This window comes from Bubalus kerabau, chromosome 10 (assembly GCF_029407905.1).
Source record: "Bubalus kerabau isolate K-KA32 ecotype Philippines breed swamp buffalo chromosome 10, PCC_UOA_SB_1v2, whole genome shotgun sequence".
NCBI classification, from domain to species: Eukaryota; Metazoa; Chordata; class Mammalia; order Artiodactyla; family Bovidae; genus Bubalus; species Bubalus kerabau.
This window is the reverse complement of record NC_073633.1, coordinates 37,034,563-37,050,681: the sequence shown is the minus strand read 5'-3', so window position 1 is coordinate 37,050,681 and position 16,119 is coordinate 37,034,563. Positions and strand designations below refer to the sequence as shown.

The 16,119-nt window shown below is 37.1% G+C and overlaps 1 long non-coding RNA gene across 8 annotated transcripts in view; it reads left to right on the top strand.

The window, feature by feature from the left end:
• Positions 1-1,566: 1,566 nt before the first annotated feature.
• LOC129621184 (uncharacterized) overlaps positions 1,567-16,119 on the top strand; it is a 226,551-nt gene continuing 211,998 nt past the window's right edge. For 5 of the 8 annotated variants that reach the window (XR_008699084.1, XR_008699082.1, XR_008699079.1 and 2 more), the window contains exon 1: positions 1,790-1,928. This is a non-coding gene — a long non-coding RNA (uncharacterized LOC129621184). Of the gene's footprint in view, positions 1,929-16,119 lie in introns of all 8 variants that reach the window. The other 3 variants (XR_008699077.1, XR_008699080.1, XR_008699076.1) reach the window with 3 other exon arrangements.

The window sequence follows — 16,119 nt, the reverse complement described above, 5'->3', positions numbered from 1 at the left end:
TAGTGCTATTCTTCCTAAGTTTAATTGACATACCTCTAAATTTAGTTACAGTAAGATCTATCTATTCAGATGTGTCTGTATCTTTCATTTTTAAAATTTTGTTAAGAAACCTATTTCCTATTCTTTGTTCCCACTGAGGTTTCCTTCCACATGGCTAATGAATTTTGTCAATCTATTAAATAATACAATCTTTTCTAAATCACTAAAATTTCATTTTCACTAGTTTCCCTTACCAGAGATTAGCACATGGTCACAGCAAAAATACCAGGGACAAATAAATGCACAATAAACATTTGTTAAACAAAAGGAAGAGGCAAAGAAAAGCAATACGTAGAGAAGGATTACAAAGAAGAAAAGGAGAGTCAAAAATAATCTGCATTTTTCACTTTAGATGCGGTCATAGTTCTGATTTAAGGGGGATTTTTGTTTGATTAGAATTTTAAATATTGCTTTCATTGAATCATATTATGTACATGCTGGCACATGATAGGAACTCAATATACTTCCTTACCTTAACTTTTCTTCTGTTTTTCGTATAGTTTCTTCTTCATAGGCAAATGCTCATTTAATCTGTCATGGATAACAAGGACATGGTTACTGTTGAAGAAAATGACAGCTAAAGAATCTGCCTTGGCTTTGCATAACTGTACCCAGGGACGAGGGAGCCTGCTGGGCTGCCTTCTACGGGGTCGCACAGAGTCCGGCACTACTGAAGCGACTTAGCAGCAGCAGCAGCACAGTCTTCTAGTCATCCATGTGGAGAAGGCAATGGCACCCCACTCCAGTACTCTTGCCTGGAAAATCCCATGGGTGAAGGAGCCTAGTGGGCTACAGTCCATGGGGTCGCTAAGAGTCAGACACGACTGAGCGACTTCACTTTCACTTTTCACTTTCAAGCATTGGAGAAGGAAATGGCAACCCACTCCAGCCTTCTTACCTGGAGAACCCCAGGGATGGGGGAGCCTGGTGGGCTGCCATCTATGGGATCAAACAGAGTCGGACACGACTGAAGCGACTTAACAATAGAGCCCATATAGAGCCTGTAAATAAAGCCTCAAGTGGTTGTCTAGTGGATTTCAACTACTTTGTCATTTCAATATACTTAAAAAAATGAGGTGGTACCTCTAACTGTAACTATCCAAAGACCCAAATTACATTTTTCCCCCCTTAAATACACTTTCCATGATACACACTGTTGGAGGCCATTTATGAGACCTTAACTTTTAGATAGCAAGTTAAAGTGAAATTAAAATGAGGACAAATAAAAATTAGATACAGGAATCTGAAAAACTGCATAGTTCCTGTAACATGCTGGATAAGGAGGCTCTGTTTCCAAACACTGGAAAAGTAAGGAAGATGCCCTTTAATTTCTTTTTCCTTCCTTCCTCCCCATTTCTCTTCCATCCTTCCTCCCTCCTTCCTTTTCTTCCTTCCTTTTTTTCCTTTTAAATAAGCTGTTTATTTTTCACAACCCCCTTCTCAGCAGCTCCTTCTCTCCATCTTTTACAGGCTCTCCCTAACAATAGGGAACAGGTATAGCCGCCTTCCACGGGTGTTGCACATGCGCAGAACTTCCCGACCCTGTAGCCGGCACGTCAGACCTGATGAACTGCGGCGTGGCGGCAGTGTTCACACAGTGCAGAGGTTATGCAGGTTAATGCGAGACGCCTCTGTGAGGCTGGTGGTCATCCAGGGATCAGTACCCCCTGGAAGTCGGGCTCTCAGAAGGCTGCGTGGATCCAGTTAGGGAAGGTTCTAGGCCTGGAACGCCCACCACAGGAGTGGTTCCAGTGGCAGTGGCAAACTTCAGACCAGTTTATGGGTCAGCATTCCTGGAGGATGTGGCGCTGACCTCAGCAGTTTTCAAAGGCAACAATGGCAGGAACCTCCTTCAGAAGTTTCTTCCAGCTTCTCTTCACAGTAATGAGGTAACGCTATCATTTTTCCCTTTGTAAATGAGTGTTGCTATTGGAAATGAAGGTTGGTGCCACCTGAGTGGGTTCCTCCTGCTGCTGCTAAGTCGCTTCAGTCGTGTCTGACTCTGTGCGACCCCACAGACGGCAGCCCACCAGGCTCCCTCGTCCCTGGGATTCTCCAGGCAAGAGCACTGGAGTGGGTTGCCATTTCCTTCTCCACTGCATGAAAGTAAAAAGTGAAAGGGAAGTCGCTCAGCGGTGTCTGACCCCATGGACTGCAGCCTACTAGGCTCCGCAGTCCATGGGATTTTCCAGGCAAGAGTACTGGAGTAGGGTGTCATTGCCTTCTCCGAGTGGTTCTTACTGCAAGGAATTTGAGGACATCCTCTTCTTTTATTTGTAGTACATCAAGCGGTCTGTGCATTATCAATCTGCCCTTTAAATTATGATGGGAACACAGAACAACACCTTCCTGGGTAGGGTGGAAAGTCCTCTTTTGTCAGGTTTATTTTATCTGTCAAAGGAAAAGAGTAATTCTTTTGAAATTCATTTTTTGGGGTAGTGATTTGAAAGGGAATAAACAATATTTTAGTGATAAGCTGGTATCTAAAAATCTAATTTCACTTGAAATTATTTAATATGTCAAGAATTATATTTGTAGAGAGTACAGCCTATTCTTGGAAACATTTATGTTATTAAACATTGGAAAAAGACAATGCTGCCATTAGATAGTATTCAGGACTAACTGATGAGTGCTGACTCTTTTAGCAAATATGTACTTTGATAAGACTTGCCAGGCAACTTGCAAGTAAATCTCAATGAATGCAGGTCAAAGTACTGTTGATCAAAAAAAACTTAATGATACTGTAAACCATTTTGGACATTATCTTTCATTCACCCCTCTATCCACTCCTCTATCTATCCATCCATGCAACCACTCATGCTTTCATAGTTCAAAAACAAATTATCAAATAATAATTTTCATGCCTTTATTTACAATAATAAATCTACTCTTTTAGGCAAAGTTACTACTTTTTTTTTCTGTTGAGAAATATACATGAGACACAGGACAAAGTCCCTAACAAGTGTTCTCTAAATATTGTGTGAATAAATATCTAGGCAGTAGAAATGAGATCAATTAGTTCATATTATCTACAAATAGCTACTTTAAAATGATTTTCATCTAAAATTTCCTTATATAGTTTCAGATTCCATATAATTGCTTACATCCATCTAAAAAATGAATCTACCTTGTGATAACATATTTTAGGAGGAATTTTACCATCTTGATGAAACAGAGACATGAGGACTAAATGATGGTATAGTTTGAGAATTTTCAGCTATTTCAACAGTGTTTTCAGAGTTTTGATTAATGGACCAATATCAGCCTGGAGGTTGTATTTCCAGTGACAAGCCATCACAATGTTGTAATTATCCTGCAATTAAATAAATAAAATTTAAAATGTCTATCATAGATTCTTCTTTCTCAAAGTTTATTTAAATAATCGGAATGAAGACTTAGATACATTGTATTCATAGAAGATACAGAATTGAGAGAGATATATGAAAACATGAAAGTGAAAGTGAAAGTGAAGTCGCTCAGTCATGTCCGACTCTTTGCGACCGGTGGACTGTAGCCCACCAAGCTCCTCCGTCCATGGGATTCTCCAGGCAAGAACACTGGAGTGGGTTGCCATTTCCTTCTCCAGGGGATCTTCCCAACCCAGGGATTGAACCCAGGTCTCCCACATTGCAGGCAGATGCTTTAACCTCTGCGCCATCAGGGAAGCCCCCTATGAAAACATTGGACCCATCAAATCACTATGGGATAAGACCAACACAATGAAGTTTAATAGTCACACACACACAATGCAAAGTAAGATATGTAAGTATGTAGTCTTGCATTTTGGTTGACAATATCAACTAGAAGAATACATCTCAAGATTATCTCTTTTTAAAAAAAAACTGAGCTCTGTACTAATAAAAATTGAAAACTAATATTTATTAATAAACATGTTTGTTATACAGTCATTTATAAAAGTAAATATTCAAAAGAGAAAAGTACTCTAATCATGATACAGTCACTTAATGAAATACCATGCATCATTAAAATGAAACTTACAAAGAGAGTTTCCAATAACATGGTAAGATGCTTATGTATATTAATAGTAGTAAAAACCCAGATTGCCAGTTGGATGGCTTAACCTAAAGAAGCAATTAAGATGCTGTGCAAATTAAAAATTTAACAAATATGCATCAAATACTATCTTTGTCTTTCTAATATGCACTGTCTCTTAGTTCTACTTTTTGCCTCAATTTTTATACTGGATATATATTATTATAATTATATGAAAATTTTAAAATCGGTTACAGTAGTAGTAGATTGAGGATACCTGGCTTGAAAGCAGTTAATTCTGATGGCTAATGACAATCATAGTTTGTTGAAAATCCTGTGCTTTTCGTGCTTTAGCTAACTTAATCCTTACAACAAATGTGAATCCACTTAAGCCTCACAACAACTATATGAAGTATATATCATCATCTTCATTTTAAAATTCAAGCTTAAAGGCCAAATTATTAGTATATGGTAAAAATCATACTCTGAAAGTTAAACGTGAGCCTACAGTGAAATTTATAATAACATCATAAATTGTGATAAGATAATATATGTAAAGAACTTGCCTCAGTACTAATAAGTATTAATAGAAAGGCTTATGATTACATTGGACGCACACACACAAAGGTTTTGGTGGTAGTGAGAAGTCTGACATACTCATTTTACAATATTTTAAAGAGTTGTATGGTAAATAAAGAATTTTTTTGTAGTTTCAAAGGATTGTACTGGGAGAAATTCTGGAAATTAAAATTTCCATTCAATATAAAAATCCTAAGATATTGGCTTACTTAGCTCTTTTTTTCCTAGAAATATTAAAGCACAGTCTAAATGATCATGTATCAGAATATTACATAAAGGAAATTTTATGTTGTATAAAGATTTTGTGACCATTTATTTAAAAAGCTAAAGTTTTTTAATCTCAACATCCTATAATTCAGTTATATTTTATCTTTCTTAATTCTTCATTATTTTCCACCTTCTTCATATGTCCTGTCAAGAAGTGCATCTATTCCTTTACTGCTTTATTTCAATGTAGGCACTTGTTATAGGAACTAAATGAATGTCCTCTTCACCTTCACGGCTAGAAAGTTTTAAACCTTATTGCAGATTCGGTTTCAAATACCCATTACAAGCAAATCTGAGTTTTGGATGAACCTGATAAGATGGATGTTGTCCAAAGAAATCAAATATGATCTCCTTTGCATGTGATGGGGCAGGTGGTGTCTCAGAGGCCTGCTCTTGGGCAATGATTTGGATTTGGAGCCAAAGCAGGCGGAGACAATTAGCAGAGGCAAATCTTAGGGGTTTCCAAGGTCAGTACACAATGTAAACAGTCTGGGAATAGCTGCCAAAGCCAAATGGAACAAAACAAGGAGGGTGAGCCATTCTCAAAGCCAAGAGGGAAGAAAGCAAGAGCAGATAATTTCTGAAACGGCTTACAGCAATGGAATAAAGACAAGCGTGGAGAACTTCTCCAATCTGGATTTCAGATTATATCATATCCACAACCTTAGGAACTGTGGTAATGGCTGGGAGAGGCAGACACCAGAGTGCACACTAAATTGATACCATCAGGCAACATTAATTTATTAAAAAATATTTAATGAATGTGTCTTATGAGTATGGCACTTTGCTAAATACAGTGAAAAAAAAAAGTATAGATTTTTGTCTCAAAGAGCTTAGTTTATAAAGGAGTGGAAAGTGTGAAAATAGATGTCATGCCTAAATTAATTGGTAAGAGAAAAAAGGATTTATTATTGCCTGATTGTGTAAATAGGCAAGTAGGCAAATATGCAGAAGGCAATGGCACCCCACTCTAGTACTCTTGCCTGGAAAATCCCACGGGTGGAGGAGCCTGCAGTAGTAGGCTGCAGTCCATGGGGTCGCTGGGAGTCGGACACGACTGAGCGACTTCACTTTCACTTTTCACTTTCATGCATTGGAGAAGGAAATGGCAACCCACTCCAGTGTTCTTGCCTGGAGAATCCCAGGGACGGGGGAGCCTGATGGGCTTCCGTCTATGGGGTCGCACAGAGTTGGACACGACTGAAGCAACTTAGCAGCAGCAGCAGCAGCAGGCAAATATGGGGGAAGAATGCAAATAATTTGGGGAAAAAATTTCCAAAAGATGTTGCATCATTTTTAAACTTTCTAGTTCAGTATAATTCTACTCTTAAAATGAATTTAATTTATGAAAGCAAATGTACTCAGTAATAATTCAAAAGCATTAGTGTGAGAAGAGCACTGGCAACCAAGCCATGCCCTCTGTGTGAAGTTTCTAAAGATCAGAGTGGTTGAAGGACTTGTCCAAATCACAGAGCAGTTCTATTTGTGGGAGTTCTATTTGTCTGATTAATAGTCATTCTCAGGAAATGATTGTTCATGTAAGTCTATATTAACTAGTGGTAAACCACTTTTTGTTAAGCATTTTTATATCCTCATTAAATTGCACATGACATAGTTTGATAAGTCTGTTGTTCAATGGCTGAAAGCACCATGACTGATAAACTTACTCAAACTGATGCATGAAAATTTATACAACCCCCAAACCATGTGTGGCTGAGTGATGTACATGCTAACGCTGTGTGAAAATGTATTTTGGATTCTATATTATTTCTTCTGGTTGTTCCCTCTGATGTAGTATTAGAACATGCTTTATTACAAATACTGTATCCTTCTAATCAAACACTGGTATGGATCATGATAGCCAACTCCTTTCTACTGCCTTTACATCATGTTGTTAAGGGTTCTGCTGTGACTCAGTACTAATGCCACACGATGATGCTGAAGCTTTCATTCATCTGTGATGCTCTTTACATATCTTTTTAAGAATCACTGGGGAACTAAAAATGAAAAATATGATCTACCTTTGGATATATCATAGTTTTTGTTTTACGATATCTAGTTTTATTTATAACTGTTTTAAAACTTGAACTTAGAGGGCAAATAGCGCCATTTTACCTGGGTTTGTAAGAGAAATCTCAGACACAGAAAAGTCAGAGTGAGTTAATAACAGAAACACCAAAAAATATAGCTTCCCCCCTCATAAGCTCCTCTTTCCCAATAAGTATGAAATTTATAAAGTTCAATAAAGACATAAATTCTTTGTAGCCTTCATTTTAGCTAGTATAAATAACTATTTGCAGAACCAGCAAGGTTAGTTAAAGGAAAGGGGTTATTAAAATATCCAAATCTGCCAATTCAAAATAATCTTGAGATTGAAGGTTTTTTTTTTTCCCAGAAATTTTCTTAGACAACACTTCAATACTCAAAAACATATGGTGTTTACAGTTTTACCCACAGGCCATTTTTCCAAAATGACTTCAATGATGGGCAATCAGAGGATTTTCAGAATAGGTTTCATTTCAGAATTTTATTTCCTCTATCCCTTTTCTCACTCTTAACTCTTTGCTACTATCATTGTATCATCTATCGCCAAGATAAGTTAATAAGTTTATTAGGTTGTAGGAGTAGTAAAATTGCATGTTTTCTTCAACAATCTATATGAAGCAGAAGTGAGCTACTTATTTTATTCATACATATAAATACACGAACATATATATGCATATCATTATATATGAAGAATGGTTCTCTCTCCATCTGTATCTATATTCCACATAAATCTATAAATGGATACTCATTCAAGGATGTAGGACCAATTATACTGTGTGTGAAAAATCTGGCACAACATTTTAGCTGTAACTACTCACAGCAATGGAGGGCAGTTTGCAGAAGTGCTTAGTTGCTTAGGGCTCCAGTATCAGTAAGTTATGGAGAAGAAAATGGCAACCCACTCCAGTATTCTTGCCTGGAAAATTCCATGGACAAAGAGCCCGGTAGGTCACAGTCCATGGGGTCCAAAAGAGTCAGACAAGACCAAGTGAGCATGCACGCATGCACACCCTAGTGAGTTAACATTCCAGGACAGACCCTCAATCAGTATGGTACAAGAATTGGTGGATAAATAGTCCACCTTTCTCATAGGCTCACTGCAGTGAAGAAATTTTAGGCTGTATTTCACAGTCTCTCAGAGGGTTCCCATCCAAGTGGATTCCTGTTTGTTTACAGAGATATCGTCCACACTGGCACACCTTTGTAAGTGTTCCTTCTCCCATTTTTTCTCCTTCCTCACAGTACTTCCTGGTTCATCTCTCAAATAAAATACTTGCATCCAGATCCTAGTTTTCTTCTGGAGGGATCTAAACTGAGACCCACTATAGTAAGCAAATGAAAATGGCACTGCTTTGGTACAAGCAGCCATACATGCTCTGTGTCCTTTTTCTGCCCAATGAGGCTCCTCTGAACCACTGCTGAGCTGATCATTCCGTTGTATGTGACGTGGAAATCCCTGGGACACACCTGACTCTAATGGTATCACTTAACGGGTTTTTAGTATTTATCTCAATTCTTAGAACTTGCCCTTGGTTACCAGAAGAAACTTGAAAGCTGTGGTGTGTGAGTAGAGGCCTTTGAAGTAGCACGTTTAGGCTTTCTTATGATAAGTGAATTGTATTTTCTTTTTTGGTTAAAAGTATAGGTGGAATCTTCAAACCATTTGCTTAGATAAATCAATTAAGGTCTCTGGGCTTCATCTGAAAAACACATTAACTTTTAATAAAAAACAACTAGGCCAGATGGGATTTCTTTTTTTTTTTTAGTTCCAAGATGCATGCTTTTTAAATTCTTCAGGATATCCAATTTTAAAAATTTTAACATACTTTTTTATATTTATTTTTTCTAATTTTAACATCAATCTGTGCTCATTGTAGAAAATTTCAGAATAACAGGCAATATTAAAGTAGAGAACAAAAATAATATTTTTTCTTTCACTCTAAGATTCTACTTGTATATATAGATATAAATCAGCATGTACATATAAACACACACATATATAAATATATACTTAAAACATTAAGACCAAGTTTGTAGCTTGTATTATTTGAAAAACTGAACTCTCTCTCACAATATTTTCCAATATTAATAAACATTCTTGAAACCATTTTATCCCATAATTGACATGATCCTTTTTTTCTCCTTTTGAACACTGACTCTGTTGCTTATGTCACCATTACATTCAAAAGTTGCAGAAATCTTTGTATCTCTAATTTGGAATAAATCCCTAGACATAGGTTTGCTGTTTACAAGGTTAGGAGCAACTTTATTTCTCAAAACATTTTGTCTTCCAGAAAATCAGCATATTCCAACTACTAATAGAAGCATATGAGTGGACTTTTAAAAAATCATTCTAATAGCTTTGAAGATAAAGATTAAAAAGTAAGCCCCATAATTAATTGAGTTTTAGAAACTATGCCCAGTGTTTTCAAGAACTACCTATTCTAAAACAGTCACTGGGAATGCTGCTCAGAGCTGACTTTGCTTTGCTTTTGCTGTTGATGGAGGCCACAATTTAAATTTAGTGTTCTTTCCTGGAGAGGACCCAATTAGACTACACATCATAAAAACATCCTGGGCTGATAAAGCTGTGGTGAAGGGTTTCTTGTTCACAGGATTTTGTTCATGTAGGAGGAGACTGAGTTGGCATGCATTCTCCTTGACATAGAGAAAGAGAAATGGAAGGGTGACCCTTTGCTTTTGGGCAAAAGAAAAAAGAAATCTTAGTGTTTCAATAGCAGGTGGCTTAACATAAACCACAAATATGGAGTTAGAAATATTTCCTTCACTCTGTAGAAAAAATACTGATATCTCATTTGGATGTTTTCTTTTTTTATTGCAGTATTATGCAAGGAAAGTGGTACTTGAAAAGCCATAATCCATTGCTAAAGGCATTAGTTCCCTCTTACAGATCAGGTGCAAATGCAGTATGCTGTGGAAGACATGCTACATTCTTTAATAAATAGGGTAGGATTGTGGTCCACATGAATTTCAAATCCTAGAAATTTTCAGCTGAGACCTGCAGTGAAGATAGAGATTTAAAACTATGCCAGGAACTCAAAACGCAGCAAACACAGTTCATTATTAGAGACACTTTCCTACATGAGAATAAACTTACTAAATGAGTCTCTCCTTTCAGTTAGGTATTAAGAAACAGCTTAAGTGCATGAAAAAATATTCTGTGGTATCAAAAAGCATTTGAATGTTTTGGCTGAGACATTTAATAGCCACCTTTTCACAGACACTCAGGGATTTTCAGCAATTGGGTTAGAACCTATAGGTGCATGTCATGTGGTTACACAGACTCTGCAGGCCTCAAGCACTACCCTCTAAACCTCAGTATTTTGTTTCTCTGCCCTCCTTCCCAGGGCTGCTCTGTTTATGTATGTGGGAGAGGCCTGTTGAGTGTGGCTGATCTCTCCCAGCTGTGGCCTCTCCACTCACCCTAATTTCTTTCTCCATAGCTCATTTGGACCCAAGCAGTGGTGAAATTGCTGACTGGTGAGTGTGTCCTGCCACAAAAGACATAGGCAAGACACAGCCACAACCAAAGGAGCATGAAGGATGGAAAACACCATCTGGACCGTACAATTTAAAGAGCATAAACCCTTCTGGTTTTTTTTTTTTTTTTAATTTAAGAAAAATCAGCCATGCAGCCTTTTGTTGCTTTCTGCTGTGGCCAGAAACCACTTAGGTTGCAATCCTCTGTCAGTGAAAGAAAAAGTCCGAAGGGACCACAGGATATGCATTGCCCTCTTTTCAAGTTTTATGCACAGCTTTTTTTGGCTCACATCTCTGTGGACCTTTCCTCTGCTCAGAGCATAGAAAGTGGCTCCCGACTGTACATCTGTCATCGATCATACTGAGAGTGCTCACTATGCTCCTTAGGGATTTGTTTTCCAGTTGTTGGTAGACAAGGAGAGTTTATTATTTTCTGTTTATATGCAGCCAATATCTCCAAAATGAGCAGACCACTCCAGAGAGTCTGTGTTCTTGTACATTTAGGGAAAAAAGTACAAAAATGCCTCTTTTGGATTCTTAACAAAATTTAGTCATTCTTTGGCTTTTACTCAGTAATGAAGATCCAGAGTTATGTTGTTACATTTGAATAATAGTATTTTATAACAGACAGTTATAAAATGCAACAGATCTGGTTGCATTTATTTTAATTGACTATCAAGACTTACTCTCTAGCCACGAGGGAAACTAGTGGTTTTCTGAGTGATGTAGGTTCATTACAAATAGTATTGGTCTCTGTTAAGGGAGGTCAATATAGTATGTACAATGCTATATCTGCTAAGGATAATGTGGGACTAGATCCAGCTCTGTCACAGATTAGCTGTGTGACTTTAGGCAAGCCACCTAGTCTCTCTAGCCTCAATGTCCTCATCTGTGAAAGGAGAATTGAGATCCTCTCTATGTCTGCAAATCCAAACTTCTTCCTGAATCTTTAGAATGCAAGTTGAGGAGGAAAACAGAATTAAAAAGCTGTCAGTTAATGATGCTTACTAAGTGCTAGCAACATGGAAGTATACATGAAATACTCTACATGTACTGTTCATTGCAATAATTTAAAGAAGTTCAGTTGCAAAGTTGTGTCCAACTCTTTGTGACCCCATGGACTGCAGCATGCCAGGCTCCATTATCCTCCACTATCTCCTGGAGTTTGCTCAAATTCATGTCCACTGAGTTGATGATGCTTTCTAACCATTTCATCCTCTGGCACCCCCTTCTCCTCCTCCTGCCCTCAATCTTTCCCAGCATCAGAATCTTTTCCAGTCAGTCAGCTCTTTGTATCAGGTGGCCAAAGTATTGGAGCTTCAGCTTCAGCATCAGCCCTTCTAATGACTATTCAGGACTGATTTCCTTTAGGATGGACTGGTTGGATCTCCTTGGAGTCCATGGGATGCTCAAGAGTCTCCTCCAGCACCACAATTCGAAAGCATCAGTTTTTTGGTGCTTAGCTTTCTTTATGGTCCAGCTTTCATGTCTGTACATGACTACTGGTAAAACCACATATTTTTTTAAAAATTTTATTTTATTTTTAAACTTTACAATATTGTATTGGTTTTGCCATATATCAAAATGAATCCGCCACAGGTATACATGTGTCCCCCATCCTGAACCCTCCTCCTTCCTCCCTCCCCATACCATCCCTCTGAGTCATCCCAGTGCACCAGCCCCAAGCATCCAGTATCGTGCATCGAACCTGGACTGGCAACTCGTTTCATACATGATATTTTACATGTTTCAATGCCATTCTCCCAAATCATCCCACCCTCTCCCTCTCCAACAGAGTCCATAAGACTGTTCTATACATCAGTGTCTCTTTTGCTGTCTTGTATACAGGGTTATTGTTACCATCTTTCTAAATTCCATATATATGCATTAGTATACTGTATTGGTGTTTTTCTTTCTGGCTTACTTCACTGTGTATAATAGACTCCAGTTTCATCCACCTCATTAGAACTGATTCAAATGTATTCTTTTTAATGGCTGAGTAATACTCCATTGTGTATATGTACCACAGCTTTCTTATCCATTCATCTGCTGATGGACATCTAGGTTGTTTCCATGTCCTGGCTATTATAAACAGTGCTGTGATGAACATTGGGGTACACGTGTCTCTTTCCCTTCTGGTTTCCTTAGTGTGTATGCCCAGTTTTGACTATACGTACCTTTGTTGGCAAAGAGATGTTTCTTTTTAATATGCAGTCTAGGTTTTTCATAGCTTTTCTTCCAAGGAGCAAGTGTCTTTTAATTTCATGGCTGTAGTCAAGTAGGTACTACTGTTATGTCCATGTTATAGGTGATGAAATTGAGACTTAGAATATTTATGGAATTTCCTAATGGTGCAAGAGATAGAGCTGGAATGAAAGCTCAAGTTTCCCTGATACCAAAGTCTGAGTCTTCATAATTGTTGAGCTCTTGTTAAGTACACAGCAATTTCTGTACGTTATCCCATTTAATCTTCAAAATAACACTATAAAGCTGCTCTCGTCATTCCCACTCTGCAGATAGAATTGTAGCTTAAAAATCTTTGAATCCTACCAAGAGTTACATGGGAGATGCTGAGCAGGAAAGCCAAGATACATTCCTTAATCAGCTTAATTCCAGAAACCAAGTCCTTTCTACCACACCAGCTGGATGCCTGGACATACCTCACTGTTGGATAATTAGGTAGCACTTTGTTTACTTCAAAATTTTGGATTTGACTCTAGATTGGCACATTCGAATTCATCTGGCCAAATGTTAGGTAATGATATGCAAAATGTTTATTTTCAAAATCTTTGGACAAGGCAATAGAACAAGTTTGGGTTAAGCTCCAGATCCCAAACAAAATCTTGGAGGACCTATAGGATTGATGGGGGAGAGTCACTAAGATCAGATCCATACTGCTAATTTTTATAAAGTAGCCTTTTAAAAGATAATTTTACAGTTCAAAATTCTCTTTGGAAAAGAAAAGTAGACACTATCTTGAAATCTGGAGAATATCATAAAACATCTGATTTCCCTTCTTTTTTTTAACAACATTTTTTGATAAAGTCATGAATATAAGTGGGTAGTGCATATTAGGATCTTTTCAATTGATTATTATTAAAGAGAGGTTGAAGATGAGGATATAGTCTGTTAGTATCAAGTTGAATGTGGCTAGTTTGTCAGTAAGTAGAGTGACACTTGACTAGTATTGTCCAGTGTTAAGTTACTTCAGTTGTGTCTGACTCTTTGTGACCATATGGACTGTAGCTCACCATGCTCCATGGGTGATTTCCAAACCTGGTTGATCAGAAGCATTTGGGAAGTGTTAGAAAAAATCCAGATTTCCCAGCCTCCCTCTAGTTATATTGAGTGAGAATTGCTAGGATGTGTGTCCAGGGCATCTACATTTTTCAAAAGCTTCCCAGATAGTACTGAGGTGCAGGCAGGTTTGGAGAACCACTGAGTTAGGTTAGAATCTGAGCTTTCAGCACTCTTTTGAAGAAAGTCTATGACTAGGAATAGTGATGCTGTTTCTGGCTGTGTTCCTAGAACTTCGATGTCCTACGAAGGTAAAAGGAGAAAATTCACCAGGAAATGTTAAGATGCCACTTTGTAAAATGGAGGCCTGGGTCACAGAAAATCTCAGAAAGTTACTTATGATTTTCGTTTTTGCTTTACTCTAAAGCATAATTCTTCTCCCATTATTTTTTCTTTTGAGGGAATAGACACTGTAACTGTTTAGTCACTGCTTTATATTTTCTGTGGTTAAAGGAGAACTGGAACAGAGCAAATGTCTTGCTTTTCAATCTGAAAGTTTGGAGGATGCCTTTTATGAAAAAACTTGGGTCAGAATGTACTGTAAGGAAAAGAAAACCTTAGTTTTCATGAATTCTCTTGAGCAATATGTTTTAGAAATGCATGCACCATATATCAGGATATTTTAGTTTCTTTAAAATCATACCACATATTTTGACATGCTCTTAATGTAACAAAGCACATTGGTTCTAAAGGGTAAACATTTTGGTATTATTAATTTGCTTTAGATTTATAATGTCTTTTCTATTATGAATATAAGTTGGGTTTTTTTCCGTATTCTTCTCTTAGTTGCAATTAAATAGTTTTGCAAGTGAATTTTTTTTTTTTCATTTTTGAAATGATGGGAAGGTCAAGAATTATACTTGGGTCATTGTGTGAAAAGAAAAAAATAAGAATTTCCTGTGGACTACAAAAGAATGAATAAGTTTTAACAAAATGGAAGGAGAGACCAATTGTGTAGATATTTAGGATAAAATCAATTTCTGGGAAAAACCTTAAAGATTGTAAATTCTATATGTTTTTTTTTTAAATAATAATGTATTTCATTTACAATAAAACTTTTTTTACTGTCTAGCTAGTTATTTCTAGGATTACTTCTTATCAATTAAATTAGTCAAGAAAGTACTAAAGGCAGCTCTAAGACTTTTTTCCCCACCACTTTTCTTGATGTTAAGAATTTGATTTAGTTGATATGTGGGTAGTTTTCTAATATTTATATATTCTAAGATTAGCATCTAATTTATGTGTGAGAAATGTATATTAGGCTTTTTTTTATTTGTTTGTTTTAAAGTAAAGAGAATATCAGAATATTGTGAGTCTATTCCATTGATTTCAGAAAAAGAAACATACCTGCAGCCCAAAATGCCACCAGAAGGACATGGGCTAATGACTGTGGGTCTGTTTGCTTTTGATCATTTAAGTTCCGTCATGAAAGAGTTCACTGGAAGGAGTATTAAAATCCAAACTGAAATTGTCATTTAAAATCAGGTTCTTGGGTAAGGTGGAAGGGTAGAGATTGAACTAAAAGTTGAGTATAATGTAACATTGATTTAAGGTTGAATTGTATTTTATGCTTTCCGTGAGGCCATTTGAATCAGCACATTTCTTTGGATGGACTGTACTTTGTTTCCAAGGCCTGTATCTGCTCACACTTGGTTTGTGTGGCGATCACAGCACCACTTTGGGCATTCTTCGGTATGTGTGTGTGAGAAATGTTGTCACTAGTCTGCTCCTGTCTTTCCAGTTCATTCACAAATGAGCTCACTACAGGGCCCTGAGTCAGGAAAGGAAGTTTTACTCTGTTGGAGCCATTCTTGTCTCTATTCCTGAGCAAAGCGACCCAAAGATAATGTTCTCCTTTGGCTCAACAAAATTATGTCCCTTTGCATTATAGAGTTTTCTTTCTCTAAACTTAAAAAAATTTTTGATATGAGTTCCCGTGCAATCCAACTGGCCTCACTTTGTCCTAGGGTCACATGCACAAATACCATTACTAGCATTTATGAAAATATTTACTAGTATTTAAAAAAATATTTACCAAGGGTCCATAGTGTGTTCGTCTAAAAGAAAATTCATCTTAGCCACCAGTAAAATAACTTACTAATTTACGTTCTATGACTGCAAATAATATTTTCATATTTGGAGGACAACCTGGAAAAAGAAATGATGCTACCTAATAAATTCTGATCAAACTTATAATAGTCTGATATAATATAATACAGTGAATTACTCACTGTAAGGAAGAACACTGAATGAAATGAATGTAAGGTTACTTCAACTTTTCAAGGACAGTCTTTCCTTTGTGTTGTCTGGATGACCAGGCACCTTCTAACCTGTATACAAATTTCAGCCACAAGTGAGCAATCAGCACTTTCTTAACTCACACCCTTTGGATATGTT